The sequence below is a fragment of the Hypanus sabinus genome, chromosome 6 (assembly GCF_030144855.1).
Source record: "Hypanus sabinus isolate sHypSab1 chromosome 6, sHypSab1.hap1, whole genome shotgun sequence".
Lineage (NCBI taxonomy): Eukaryota > Metazoa > Chordata > Chondrichthyes > Myliobatiformes > Dasyatidae > Hypanus > Hypanus sabinus.
The window spans coordinates 71,017,219-71,032,168 of record NC_082711.1 but is presented as its reverse complement, the minus strand read 5'-3'; the positions used below and the strand labels follow the sequence as shown (position 1 = coordinate 71,032,168).

At 41.7% G+C, this 14,950-nt stretch overlaps 1 protein-coding gene across 17 annotated transcripts in view; it reads left to right on the top strand.

Moving 5' to 3' along the window:
- The first annotated feature begins 931 nt into the window (after nt 1-931).
- Nucleotides 932-14,950, top strand: part of tpk1 (thiamin pyrophosphokinase 1) — a 364,043-nt gene continuing 350,024 nt past the window's right edge. For 2 of the 17 annotated variants that reach the window (XM_059972408.1, XM_059972395.1), the window contains exons 1-4: nt 1,053-1,265; nt 2,369-2,450; nt 7,326-11,006; nt 12,390-12,466. The gene's annotated coding sequence lies outside the window, so the exon portion shown is untranslated. Of the gene's footprint in view, nt 1,266-1,792; nt 2,053-2,178; nt 2,198-2,368; nt 2,451-7,325; nt 11,007-12,389; nt 12,467-14,950 lie in introns of those variants that run through there. The other 15 variants (XM_059972409.1, XM_059972403.1, XM_059972405.1 and 12 more) reach the window with 14 other exon arrangements.

Here is a 14,950-nt window from a genome sequence, read left to right as displayed (position 1 = left end):
GTTTCAAATTTAAGACTGAGCAGCGGATCTTCTCTAAGTTTAGATAAGACATAATATGACGTAGCCATTGAAGATGTGTAGGAGGGGTAGACTCCTTCCATTTAAGCAAGATTGCTCTCCTTCCTAAAAGAAAGGTAAAAACTAAAACCTGTAGGTTAGGAGTATTTAAAATTGTATCTTCATTTGCAATAATACCAAATAAGGTGGTAAGGGGATTTGGGTCACCTCGCTTTCTCTACTTCACCTTGAGAAGATGTACTTGTGGTGAACTACATATACCTGTCTGGACACCCCCCCCCCCCCCCCCCCCCGCTGACTGCTCCTGTGGCTCCCCCCACAGACCCCTGTATAAAGGTGCTGGAGGTCTGAGCCTGGCCTCTCTGTCTCCAGGATGTAGTATGGTGGTCACTCACTGCTGGTTCCTTCTTCCAGTCAATAAAAGCCGATATCTCACCTTTACGTCTCAGAGTGAGTTATTGATGGTGCATCAGTACTACAGACCACCATTTCATGGTCATACAATAGGCCCTTCAATCCACTGAGCCCACACCATCATCACCCATTCAGAACAGTTCATTTTTTATTTTCCCTATGTTTCCATCAACTTAACTCATCTGCTCACCTCATATTCTACTGCAGGCTGGGGACAATTTGCCATGGCTGATTAACCTAAAAATCTGAATGTCTGTGGAATGTTGGAAGCAACCAGAGAACCACACAGAATCACAGAGAGAACATGTAGACTCCACACAAACAGCACCAGAAGTCAGGTATTACTCTTTGTTGCTTGGAGCCATGATACATTCTACTGGGAACATCAATACAGGAACCAAATAATGTACTGGGGATTTTATCCCAGTTTAACTCGACTGGCTTGGAGTGTCGGATTTACTGAATTTGTGTTCACAGAAACAGGTGAATGCAAAGAAAAGTAACACAAATCAAACATTTATTGCAAAAGAAACAAACTGCTAAAGCTAGGGGAAGTCGGGGGAGGGGAGCAAAGTCCGTGGGGCAAAGGGGCGTTGACATTTCGGACTGAAAGCCTGCATCAGGAATCCAGTGTCGCCAGAAAAGTGCTCGGAACTGCCCCGTTCGGGAGCCAGATTGGACCGAAGTCAAGAGGTTGGGTTTGATGTGCGCAGAATGCCGGTGGACGGCGCTGTCGAGATTCGATAGGCTGAAGGCGCCTCTTGCAAGTGCGGCACATTCTTTGACGGGCGTTTACACTAACCAACCGGCGACGGGAAGCGGCGTGGCGGATTGTAAGTGGAGGGGAGGGGGGGGGCTGCTGGACCGGCGCGGTGTTATCGGGGGGGGGGGGGGGCTGCTGGACCGGCGCGGTGTTATTGGGGGGGGGGGGGGCTGCTGGACCGGCGCGGTGTTATCGGGGGAGGGGGCTGCTGGACCGGCGCGGTGTTATCGGGGGGGGGGGGGGCTGCTGGACCGGCGCGGTGTTATCGGGGGGGGGCTGCTGGACCGGCGCGGTGTTATCGGGGGGGGGGGGCTGCTGGACCGGCGCGGTGTTATCGGGGGGGGGGGGGCTGCTGGACTGGCGCGGTGTTATCGGGGGGGGGGGGCTGCTGGACCGGCGCGGTGTTATCGGGAGGGGGGCTGCTGGACCGGCGCGGTGTTATCGGGGGGGGGGGGGCTGCTGGACCGGCGCGGTGTTATCGGGGGAGGGGAGGGGGCTGCTGGAGCCGCACGTAGCAATGCAAGTGAAACGGGGAAGCAGAATGATGTTTTGGGATCTCTTTTGAGTCGAGTGTAGGATCTGGAGAACCGTGACCCCCCCCCCCCACCCCGCAACAGCAATAAAAATGAAAAAAATATGCTGGCGAATGAGTCCTAGCGCTGATTCTTTACGTACACTTTGCACTGACAGTCCTGCTCTGGAAGTTATAGCTTGTTCATGATCTGTGACCCTCAGGTGCATCTCGGAGTGTGCATTTCCTGATAAGTTACTGGTAAAAGTGCACTGCTGGCATTCCCTGCAATGTGCCTGCTGTCGTCCCTTAGTTTTGGTCTCCCGATAAGGAATTTACACAGTTGGTACCGTTTTTAGACCTTCCCTTAACTTGCACGTTGCATTAATTCATGACGCATTAAATTCCTGCTTTTATAAAACTGGCAAAAGCAAAATATTCCAGTTATAGCCAATGGGCGATGTGTTTGTCGCCTTTTATTAAACTAACATGTTAGTGTTTTTGCATGTGTGAAGCATTATCTAACATAATGTGTTTAATTTAGAATAAACTTAGTGTGTTTGTAATGAGCACAATATTTTATATGAATTCCTTAATCTCCACTTTATTGAGGGACAATAGAATTTTACTTATAACATAGATTTCACTTTCTGTTCCCTTAGTTCTGCCTGACTTAGAAGAATCAACTTGTCACTTCATTCCCTGGCTCAGCTCAACTCCAGAATGCTCTCCTTCTTGCCTCAGGTCTGCTTATTCTCATAACTTAATTGTTTAAGTATATGGTGAAATTGTTTTCTGACAAGGTTTTAATGTTAAGATTTAGATTTGAGATTTATTGACAGAAGTCAATAAAACTTGAATAAAACTTTTAACTTTAAGTTAAGTGAGTTTATTGCCATGTCCTTGAATATGGTAAGGTATTGATACAATCAAAAAATTACTTTGAACCATATCAGGGCACGTCGGTTCAGGCATCACCAAATAAACTACTCAGGACAGTAAATAAAGACAAGTCCATAGTATTATAAAAATAAAGACAAGTCCATAGTATTTGAAGAGGTAATGTTGCACAAGTGGGATTAAGATTGGAGAGGTTGATCCAAGACTCATATAGCTGTAGGAAAGTGGTGATGTGGGACAAGTCTCCTGCTTGTGGTGAGATCTGGGTGATGGATGGAGGTCCTTGATAATTGCTGCCACCTTCCTCAGGCAGCACATCTCAAAGATTCTGTCAGTGGTGGGGAGGGCCTTGTCATGATGCCCACGACTCTTGGTAGCCTCCTGTGTTGCTGTATGTTGGAATTGCCATACCAAACTGTGATACAAACAGTCAGAAAGCCTTCAACAGTAGATATTTGTTAGAATATTTGGTGATAGGCGAAATCCTCAAAGTTCAAAGTAAATTTCTTATTGAATGTATATGTCACCATATGAGATTCATTTTTTTGCAGGAAAATGAAGAAATACAATAGAACTCATGAAAAACTATATATAAACAAAGACTGACAAATAACCAATGTTCAAAATAAGTCAAATTGTGCAAATTAAAATAAATGAATGAGACTGAGACATGGTTTGTAGAGTCCTTGAAAGTGATTCTGTAGGTTGCAGAGTCGGAGTTGAGCTGAGTAAAGTTATCTACGCTGGTTCAGGAGCTGAATAGTTGAAAGCTAATAACTGTTCCTGAACCTGGTGGTGTGGGACCTAAGGCACCTGTACCTCCTGCCTGATGGTAGAAACGAGAAGAGAGTGTGGCCTGGAACGTGAGAGTCCTTGATAATGGATGTTGCTTTCTTGTGGCAGTGCTCTTTATAAACATGCTCAATAGTGGGGAGGGCTTTCCCTGTGATATCCTGAGCTGTATCCACCACTTCCTATACACCTTTCCATTCCTGGGCATTGCTGTTTCCATACCTGGTCTTGAATGCAACCAGTCAGAATAGTCTCCGAAGTGCATTTATAGAAGTTTGTCAAAGTTTCAGAAGACATACAAAATCTGTGCGAACTTCCAAGAAAGTAGAAGGTGATAGCTGAGGCCAGGTGAAGGTGAGATCATTGGGGGAGGGGGGAAATTTCTTGCTTTGTGGTTGCTTCTGTGTGCTTGGCCCAACACAGATCATCTGACATGTTAACATCCACAAACTTGGAGCTGCTTATTCCCTCCAACTCTGATCTACTGATGAGAACTAGCACGTGGCCTCTCAACTTCTCCTTTCAGAAGTGAACAGTTTGCAACTGCATGTAGCTTTTATATTTTTTCTAGTTATGTAGGTTAGGCATATAAATTACCAGTGCTGAATATTTGCTGTTTTGTAAGTCACTAGCCTTTGGATTTAAATTAGTGTGTTCACAAACAAGAGGGAAGTGATTTCTTTGTTCCAAGGTGTTGTTATTGACATCTGCATGGGCCACAGCTATGCCTGGCTTTTCACTGGTTGTGTGGAATGGTCCATGTTCCAAGCCTTTGCTAGTAATGCTTCTCTACTCTTTCTGTGCTCAGTTGATGACTGCATTGGTGCTGCTTCATGCACCCATGTTGAGCTTGTCACTTTCATCAACTTTGCCTCCAACTTCCCTCCTGCCCTTAAATTCCCAATCTGTCTTTCTCCATCTCTAGAGATAAACTATCCACTGATATTTTGTATAAACCTAGTCAATCTCAGAGCTTTTATACTTATATAATTATACTTCCTACCACCCTATCACCTTTAAAAATGCCAGTCTCTTATCTCAGTGCTGCAAGTTGATGAAGTGACACACTTGTCCATTCAGCTTCTCCCTCATCTCCATTCAGGGTCCCAAACTGTTCTTCCAGGTGAGGCAATACTTCATCTGTGAATCTGTTGGGGTCATCCAGTATACATGATGAAAACTAATGTGGATTGAAGAACGGCTTTGTCGAGTAACACTCTATTTGCTAAAAGCAAGATTTTCTGTTAGCCAACCATTCTAATGTCAATACCCATTCCCTTTCTGACATGTTGGTCCATGGTATCCTCTACTGCCTTGGTGAGGCCACTCTCAGGTTGGAAGAGGAATACTTCATATTCTGTCTTTTGCCCTTTTACTATTTATCTCCCAACTTCTCACTTCATTTCCCCCCTCCCCTCGCCTCTTGTTCTGGCTTCTTGCCCCTTCCTTTCCAGAGCTGTTGATGGGTCTTGGCCTGAAATGCCAATTGTTGATTCCTTTCCATTGGTGCTGCCTGACCTGCTGAGTTCGTTCAGCATTTTATATGTTATTCTGGATTTCCAGCATCTGCAGAATCTTTTGTGTTTATTGTTTGTCTTAGTTTTATTTTGACAAACTTACAATTTGTGTAGTAGCATAAAACATTATTTAAAATGTTAAAGCTTTGAATGTAAATTTAAAAGCTTTAATGTGCTGCTTTAAGGATGAGCTATCATACTGCTATTCAAAATACATTAGTTTTGAATATTAATTCACCGATAACATATTTCCTTTGAAGATGGTAGCATTTGGAAGCCATGTCGTTGATTTTTTTTGTCCTCAATCATTGATGTGAAAGTGGGGGAAATGGTAGTTGTGTTGCTTATGACTTCTGACTGTAAGTATGCTGATTCTGTTCAGGATTCTAACCTGATGTTTGATTTCTAATAAGTACCCATTGAGCCATTCAGTCCAACCATGAAGTAGCGGTAAATCACAATTCATCATGCCTCTGACAGATCCAACATGTGTTTTTTCCCTTACAGTAAAATGAACCATTTCATTTAACTGTTCTCTTGCTACTAAGAAATTTGAAAGAAATTTGGAATCTCAGAATGTTTCAGCATAGTTAAATCTAATAACTATATGATTAAAATTAGATTTAAGTAATATAGTTTTTGTATCCAAATTATTTTAACATTCTGTTAAACAATAACTGCATACTTACAGTCAGGATATTAAGCCTTCCACTATTCCATGGAATGCTTGGGTTTTCTCTGGGTCCTCCGGTTTCCACCCACAGTCCAAAGATGTATTGGGTAGATGAATTGGTGATTGTAAGTTGTCCTATGATTAGGTTAAGGTTAATTGGGTCTGTCGGGGGTTGCTGGGGTGGTGTGGTCAAAGGGCCAGAAGGGTCTACTCAGTGTTGTATTGCTAGATAGAGCGGCCTACTCCATGTTGTATCGCTAAATAGAATAAATAAAATGAACTTTTGAAAAAGTATGGCCTAATTAGGGAGAGCCAGCATAGCTTGGTGTGGGGCCAGTCATGTCCTACTAACTTGATTAAATTTTTTGACGGGTGATTGATGAAGGTAAAAGTGTAGCTGTTGTGTACATTGATTTTATGGATGAGATGCTCATCCATAAGATTAAGATGATGGGATCTATGATGAATTGGCCATGTGGGTTCAAAACTGGCTTGCCCATGGAAGACACGGGTAGCAATTGAAGCTAGAGGCCTGTGATTCGTGGTGTTCTGCGGGGATCTGTACTGGAACCTCTGCTGTTTGTGATGAATATAAATGCCCTGGATGAAAAAGTAGATGGGTTGGTGAGCAAGTTTTCAGGTGATGCAAAGATTGAGGGTGTTGTGAATGACGTAGAGGACTGGCAAAGAATACAGCACGCTATAGATCGGTGGAGAAATAGCAGATGGAGTTTTACTCGGCCAAATGTGAAGTGTCGCACTTTGGTAAGTTAAATGTAAAGCGAAAGACTGTTAACAGTGTTGAGCAGAGAGATATTGGGGTTAAATCCATAGCTCCTTGAAAGTGACTACATAAGTTGATCAGGTGGTTCAGAAGGCATATGGCATGCCTGCATTTATTAGTCAAGGCGTTGAGTTCAAAAGTCAGGAAGTTTTGTTGCAGCTTTTACAACAAATTGGGCTGCATCTGGACTGTTGCATACGGTTCTGGTCACCCCATTATAGGAAGGATCTCAAGGCTTTGGAGAGGGTGTTGAAGAGGTTTATCAGGATGCTGCCTCAATTAGAGGCATCTGCAATAACGAGGTTTTCCTTGGAGTGGCAGAGGGTGAGGGGAGATCTGATGGAGATTGATAAGATTATGAGCTGCATAGACACAGGTGACAGTATCTTTTTTCCAGGGTCTAGTACCAGAGAGTATGCACTTAAGGTGATGGGTAATTTCAGAGGAGATGTGAGGGGTGAGAGTTATGGGTGGCTCGAGTACATTTCTTGGGATGTGGGTAGAGGCAGATACATTATGGACTTTTAGAACAGGCACATGAATATGAGGACAATGGAAGAGCATGGACATTGTGTAGAGATTAGTTTAGCTGGGCTATTTGATTTCTTATTTAATTGGTTCGGCACAAGGTTGTGGCCGAAGAGCCTGTTCCAGTGCTGTACTGTTCTGTGTTCTAAACCAGCAGAACCAGTAAGGGATAAGGTAACATGTTTTAGTATATTGTTCTGGGGCTTCGGGGCACCATAACCATCAAGCAAATCTGAGACAGAGGGTGAGACCACTGATGTCTCATAAATCTTTAATAAACCTATTTGCTGGTATTTGTAATTTGACTACATTTAAATAGAATTTCTTTTCACTAAGTTTTGGAGCATGCTTTTCGTGTTAATGCTTTTGCAGCTTCGCCTGATGGGGATTTGTCGGCATTGAAATTGCTGTGGTTCTTTTTGCAGAGAACACACAGTTCCCTCCTTGGGGCACAGGAGAAAATTGGAAGAGGCAAACTCCAACAAATCAGATGGGATGATACTGATACAGAACTTGATGACTTGTTGCTGAAGCAGTATCTGCACAAGCGAAAGAAGCAATTATTACTAATCATCCAACTTTGTGGACAATTATCATAAATATGAGGCCTTGTGTATCGGCCAGTGATGTATACAGCCACCATTTTGGAATGATGCTTACAAATTAAAAAATGGAATGAAGTTTTCTGATCAATCTATGCATGAGTCTGCCTCATTGACAAGTATTTCCATAATTCACTGGCTCCAGGCTGACTGAGTGAATCTTTTCTTCAGCTGTGAAATGCTGCCTTTCATTGACCACTGCCAGTCAGTCATGATGGAATCACCCTGGGAGCCTTTCCTTGTTCATGAATCCACTAATTAGCACAATATGTTCCCCTCATTCTATTTATTTAATACTACTATCATATTCTTCACCAAATTTCTTCTTCTTGCCATCAATTAATTCTTTTCTGACAGTTTCCTCCTTTTCTTCCCTCACTGTTTGCATCAGATCATAACATTGATTGATGATACATCGATACATTTTGGATGTTAAGGGAATTGAGTTGTATGGAATTACTGCAGGAGGGTGGTGGTAAGATAAGAGATCAAACAGGATTCTAATTGGGTGGTTGGTGATATGATCTATTTTAGCTTCTATTTCTGAGATGCTGTCATAACTAACCTGGGCAGCCTTGCACTTTGAGTAGGTTAAAGATACAAGAGGAGTTCAAATGAGAAAATAGGAGTGGAGTTGAGAAGCATTGATATTGAGAGCCCTTGGAGGGGTAATTTTGAATTAAAGGTTATTATTGGAGAGGATAGATGAACCAAAGACTTTATTGATATATTAAACTATAGGTCAATGCATGATTTATATTTATATATATGTGGTTCTGAGAATATTGGATGTGAAGATTTTCTTCATTCAGTCAGAAGTTCAGAGGATCCCAGTTTAATTGGGCCATAGGTTAATCAGGGTGCCCATTTATTTGACAACTCTTATAGAACAAAAACTAACTGAGAAAATATCCAGGATTCCCCTCATTTATTTAGGATAGTATGCCACTTAATTGGGTCAGGAGAATATTGCCAAACGCCTTCTGACTAGCATCAGCCATGTGAATTTGTGTGGCTGCTTGACATTACACTGTGCTTAGAGTAAACATTCTTCAAGTTTTGTCAGTTACGTGCATTTGAGTTCAAAAAGCAGTGATTTTGTCATTGACAGTTGGCAAGAAAGAAGCAGCAAGACAATTCAGAATTGTTGTGCTCTCTGGTTTTAAGCATTCAGGCTTGGAGAAGCCAGAAACAATTTCACCACTTCCACAAGTTAGGACCTATGAAGAATTTGAAGGTACTGACAATCATTTTGAATGTTACAATGAAAATGATGATTTGGAGGATACAATAATTGAAAACATGGTATAAAAGCAAACTATTATCTGCACTAGGTGTCTGTGCTGACTTTATTTACAATTAATCAGTAGAACGCGACAGTACACTGGATGAATTCCTCCATCTATAGCTATTAGGAACTAATAATGTTTTATAGTTCTATAGTATTATTGATAGAGTTCTAATTTGAACTGTATTTCATTTAAATACACAAATTGTTACTCAGTTAAATGGTAGTTTGTCTTTGTAACAATTTCCATGAAATTAGAAATCGGGATGGCTGTTTAATTGGGTCAAAATGTACTGATCCCAATCTGTCCCAATTAACTGGAATTCATTGTATTTTAAGGAAATTTTAACATGGCAGAAGCATGGAATGTAAAGTGCTGCTAATGATGTGCAGTATGTACCATTGGAGTATCTGTGTTACTCGTCTGTTTTATCTTCCTGTTTCTTAAGTGCACTTTGCTGGCTGGTCACCAATATGACATATTTCAAAATACTTCATAAGCACTGCTCGATAATGTTCAATTAAGTACTTTACCTTTATTTATGGAATAAAGTTGGTCTCATTTGGTAAATCCTCTGCTTGAAATGGAGGGCTTCACAAAGTTTTTTTGCCCTTGGCCAAAGTTAACATTTGAGATTCCATAGATGCTGCCTGACCTGCTGAGTTCCTCCAGCATTTTGTGTGTGTTTGGATTTCCAACATTCGCAGATTCTCTCTTTGTAAAATATATAAGAATTGGGTTTATTGTCACCGACATTTGTTGTTTTGTGGCAGAAGTACAGTGCAAGAAATAAAAAAAATCCAGTGATATACAATAATAAATAAATAATGCAAAAGAGGAATAATGAGGTGGTGTTCACAGGTTTATAAACTATTTAGAAATCTGATGACGAGGGGAAGGAGCTGCTCCTAAAATGCTGAATATGCATCTTCCGGCTCCTGTACTTGCTCACTAATGGTAATAATGAGACGAGGGCATGCTCTGGATGGCAGGGTCATTAATGATGGGTGCCACCTCGAGGCACTACATTTTTGGAGGTGCCCTCGATGGTGTCCATGATGGAACTGGCTGAGTCTACAATCCTCTGCATGCTCATTTGATCCTGTGCTTTGGAGTCTCTATGGACTGGTGATGGAACCAGTCAGAATGCTGTCCATGTATTTCTGTAGAAATTTCCAACAGACTTCAGTGAAATTGCAAATCTTCTCAAACTCCTAATGGAATGGAGCTTCTGCCATGCCTTTGTGATTGGGTCAATATGTTGAGCATAGATCCTCAGGTCTTGACTCTCAAGAACATGAAGCCGTTCATGCAGACACCCCAATGAGGGCTAGTGTGTGTCCTCCTGACTTCTCTTTCCTGAAGTCCACAATCATTTCCTTGGTTTTACTGACACTGAGTTCAAGGTTAGGTTGTGACTCCATTTAACCATCTTACTCCTGTACATCTCATTGTTGCTGTTCGAGATTGTGCCAATTATTGTGGTACCTTCGGTGAATTTAGATGGTGTTTCGGCTGTGCCTAGCCAAAAAGTTTTGAGAGTAGAGCAGCAGCTAAGCACGCATTCTAGATGTGCACTTGTGTTGCCCATCAATACTAACTCTGATCTCCCAAGGTGGATGTTAAGGATCTCGTTGCAGTGAGAGGTAGAGAGACCTAGATTTTAAGAATGTAAGGACATATGTTCTGAGGCTTGTTGATTAATACTGAATGGATGGTGTTGAACACAGCTGTAATCAAACAGCAGACTGACATATTGCTGCTGTTCGAGTGATCCAAAGCCAAGTGGCGAGCCAGTAAGATTGCATGTGATATAGAGTTGTAGAGGTAAGCAGATTGCCACAGTTCCAGGCTCCTGCTCAGGCAGGAGTTAATTCCAACAAGGATCAACCTCTCAAAGCACTTTATCACAGTAGATATGAGTCATTTAGGCAGCTCACCAGTATAATTGATGCCGTTTTGAAGTAGATGGGAAACCTGATTGCAGCAGTGAGAGTTTGAACAGTGCAGCCATTTGGTTAATGTATACCAACAGACCTGATGATAGAAGTCAGATGAGGACTCATTAGTGAGTCAGATCAAGGTTGACGTTCAAAGTTCAAATGGCTCTGGGAATGAAAAGTGGCAAAAATACTTGATTAGTGATATTAAGGAAAACTGCTGTTAAAATAGGATGTCCTAGCTTCAGCCACAGAGATTACCCTTGCCTATGAAAGTAAGTACAGTTGAATTACTATATCAGGTTATTGTGGCGCTATTTGATTTATAAATACCTGGACACAGCTTGCTTTGTTGTATATTGTGGGTGTGAATGCTGTTTGTTCTGGTTATTGCTGTTTTGCATTATGAAAATGTAGAAAAAGTTGCTGTTTATTCGTGACACCCGCCAAGTGAAGGAATGAATCTAATTCTTATTAAAGGTCTTTTTGTTGGTATTCCATCCTTTATGGCCCAATATCTGGAGGAATGTCAGTTAGATAACCTTAACTTAGCATAATAATAACCAATGCACAAACACACAAAATGGAGGAGCTCTTCAGGTCAGACAACATCTAAGGAAGTGAATGAACAGTTGGTGTTTTGGTCCGATTCTTCAGGATACAAAAAGAAGGGGGAAGATGCCAGAATAAAATGGTGGGAGGAGGGGAAAGAAGATAACTGGAAGGCGATAGGTGAAGCCAGGTGGGTAGCAGAGACAAAGGGCTGGATGGGAGGGAATCTGATAGGAGAGAGGGAAAGAGATGTGGACCCAGGGAGAGGTGATAGGCAGGTGAGAAGAGATAAGAGGCCAGAGTGGGAAATAAAAGAAGAGGGGAGGGGGAGGGAATTTTTTTTATATTGGAAGGCAAAAGCGATATTCATGCCCTCAGGTTGGAGTCTACCCAGATGGAATATCACGTGCCATTCTTCCACTCTTATAGTGGCCTCATCTTGGGCCAACAGAAGGCCATGGACTGAGATGTTGGAACAAGAATGAGAACTGGAATTAAAACATTTGGCCTCCGTAAGTTCTGCTTTTGGCGGATGGAGCAGACCTGCTCAACAAATCGGTCCCCTAATTCTTGATGGGCCTTATCAATGTAGAGGAGGCTGCACTGGGAGCACCAGACACAATAGATGTCCTCGCAGATTCAGAGGTGAGGTATTGCCTCACCTGGAAGGACTTTTGGGGCACTGAATGGAGGTGAATGGGCACTTTGGCCACTTGCAGGAATAAGTTGGGGAGGGTCGAATGGACAAGGGAATCCTGGATGGAGGGATCCCTGTAATAAGTGGAAGGGTGGGGAGGAGGTAAACAAATGTTTGGTGGTAGAATCCCTTTGAAGATGGTGGAAATTGCGGAGAATGATGTGTTGGAAGCGGAGGCTCATGGGGTGGTAGGTAAGGACGAGGAACTCTATCACTTAAGGCGGCATGAAGATGGGGTGTGCATGGATGTTAAGGAATTGGAGATGTGCGTGAGGGCAGCAAATTTGCATCTGCAGACTCTCATGTTTATAATAATAACCAATGTATACTTTTCTTATCAATTTTTAATATTGGTGAAGTTAGTGACAAATAATTTCAATCTGTCCTCATTGCCTTTTGAATCTACCAGGTGAAATAATGAAGTCAGAAATTTGAGGAATTGAAAGTCCAGTTTACTGCTGCGTTTGATGTGTTGAAATACTAAAGGTAGGCATTTGATAAAGGTCTTCACCTTGAACCCATGTTTGGATGCTCGTGGCAAATGGTTGCCTGTGGTTTTGTTGCCATTCTGCTGTAGCCTTTAAACACCATAGAAATGTAAACAGTATGTGACTGGGATGGGAGGAGAAGATGGAAGTAAAATCCAGGATAGACAAGAATTAACGCTGTGAAATGTTGTCAGCTTCATTTGTTTACTGAAGTAAAATCTTTTCCATTGAGAAAATGCTGTTAGCTTTAAGTAGGGTTACTCTGTTTATTTAAAGAAAAATCTGTTTTTTTCATGGCTTTGACAGTATAATAAAAATAACATTCATCAATCCAAAATGTATGGCAGTATAGTTTATTAACAAAACAACATTGTGTCATTTGTACCAAAAATATAGAGACTTGTTTTTGCTCAGAAGAATCTTATTATGTCAAACTTTTTAAGGTACAAATCTGATGCTGAGCATCAGCCTTGATGGTTATCCTGTGGGTTGTAAATAGTAACTGTTGCTCAGCTCTCTGCCTTTAACGACTATTCAAAATGTGTAATTGGACATTTTTCAATGCAGCCACATATGTTGCATTTGTTTGCAACATGCATTGTCCTGCCATGGCTAAATTCAATAATTTGAATATAATAATGCATCATTCATAGAACATTGAATATAAAAATCTACAGCACTTTACAGGCCTTCGGCCCACAATGTTGTGCCGACCATGTAACCTACTCTAGAAACTGCCTAGAATTTCCCTAGTGCATAGCCCTCTATTTTTCTATTTTTCACGTACCTATCTAAGAGTCTCTTAATAGACCTTATTGTATCCTTCTCTACCACCTGGCAGTGCATTCCACGCACCCACCACTCTCTGTGTGAAAAGATGACCTCTGACATCCCCCTTGTGCCTTCTTCCAAGCACTTTAAAACTATGCTCCCTGTGTTAGCCATTTCAACCCTGGGAAAAAGCCTCTGGCTATCCACGCAATCAATGCCTCTCAACATCTTATATACCTCTATCAAGTCACCTCTCATCCTCCTTTGCTCCAAGGAGAAAAGGCCAAGTTCACTCAACCTATTCTTATAAGGTATGCTCCCCAATCCAGGCAACATCCTTTTACATCTCTTCTATGTAGTATCCACAACGTTCCTGTAGTGAGGTGACCAGAACTGAACACAATACTCCAAGTAGGACACAGCACTCCAATTAATGCTACTGTTTTCTTTTCCTGAGAAAACATGCCAGGAGTTTTTGTAGGAAAATTCGAAATGTATCATCTCTTAGGTTCCTTGCTCATGGCCGCATGTTAGGATTACAGGGTATCTCAGCAACAGTATATTCTGCAGTAACAAAATCCAGTTGAGCATTTAGTAAATTTCCTTGTTCAAACATTTTTGCATACCTGTTATAATTTGCCTCTCCTTAAGATCGTGAAAGTGATTCTTAAAATTCAGTATCTCATATCTTTTAGAAGTGAGTTGTGAATTTTATAGGGGTAAATTTCTTTTAACTGTGCTGTAGCATGGAGATTGCTCTGTATCTAGTTTTGAATAAATGGGAGGATTACTAGCTAGGTGACATGGCCTCAAAGTGCTTAATTGTTTTTCTGTTAGTGATGATCTACTGATGTTAAGGTCAGCATTAATTGCCCATTCTTGGTAGTGAACCTTTCGACAGTGCAGCCTGTACAAATTGGTTGGGTTGTACCATAACAGTTGCCAGAGCTGTTAGGAGGGTTTAAACTAATTTGGCAGGGGGATGAGAACTGGAGTGATGGGGCTGAGGTATATAAGTAGCTACATAATGTAGTAAGTCTGTGAGGAAAGACAGGCAGATAATAGGGCAAAGTTCCAGTCAATGGGATGAATTGAAGTGTAACGTGTGCAAAATTGAATAGGGTGACTGAAGGTGTTATATTTTAATGCAGGAGCATATGGAATAATGTGGATGATCTTGTAACATAGTTAGAAGTTGGCAGGGATGATGCAGTTGGCATCACTGAGTCATGGCTGAAAAAGGATCATAGTTGGGAGCTTAACATCCATGGGTACCCTTTGTATTGAAAGAACAGGCAGGTAGGCAGAGGAGAGGGGGTGGCTCTTTTGGTTAAAAAATGAAATGAAATCCATAGAAACAGATGACATAGGATTGGAAGATGTAGAATCTTTGTGTCTAGATTTAAGGAATTCCTTTGGTAAAAGGACCCTGATGTGGGGTTATATTTAGGCTTTCGATCAATAGCCAGGATGTGGGATACCAATTACAATGGGAGATCGAAAAGGTATGTAAAAAGGGCAATGTAAGAATAGTCAAGGGGGAATTTCAATACACAGGTAGGTTGGGAAAGTCAGGTTTGGTGCTGGATCCCAAGAGGGAATTTATAGAATACCTGCAAGATGGCTTTTTAGAACAGCTTGCGGTTGAGTGCACTAGGAGAAGGGCAGTTTTGAATTGAGTGCTGTATAATGAACCAGATTTGTTTAGGGA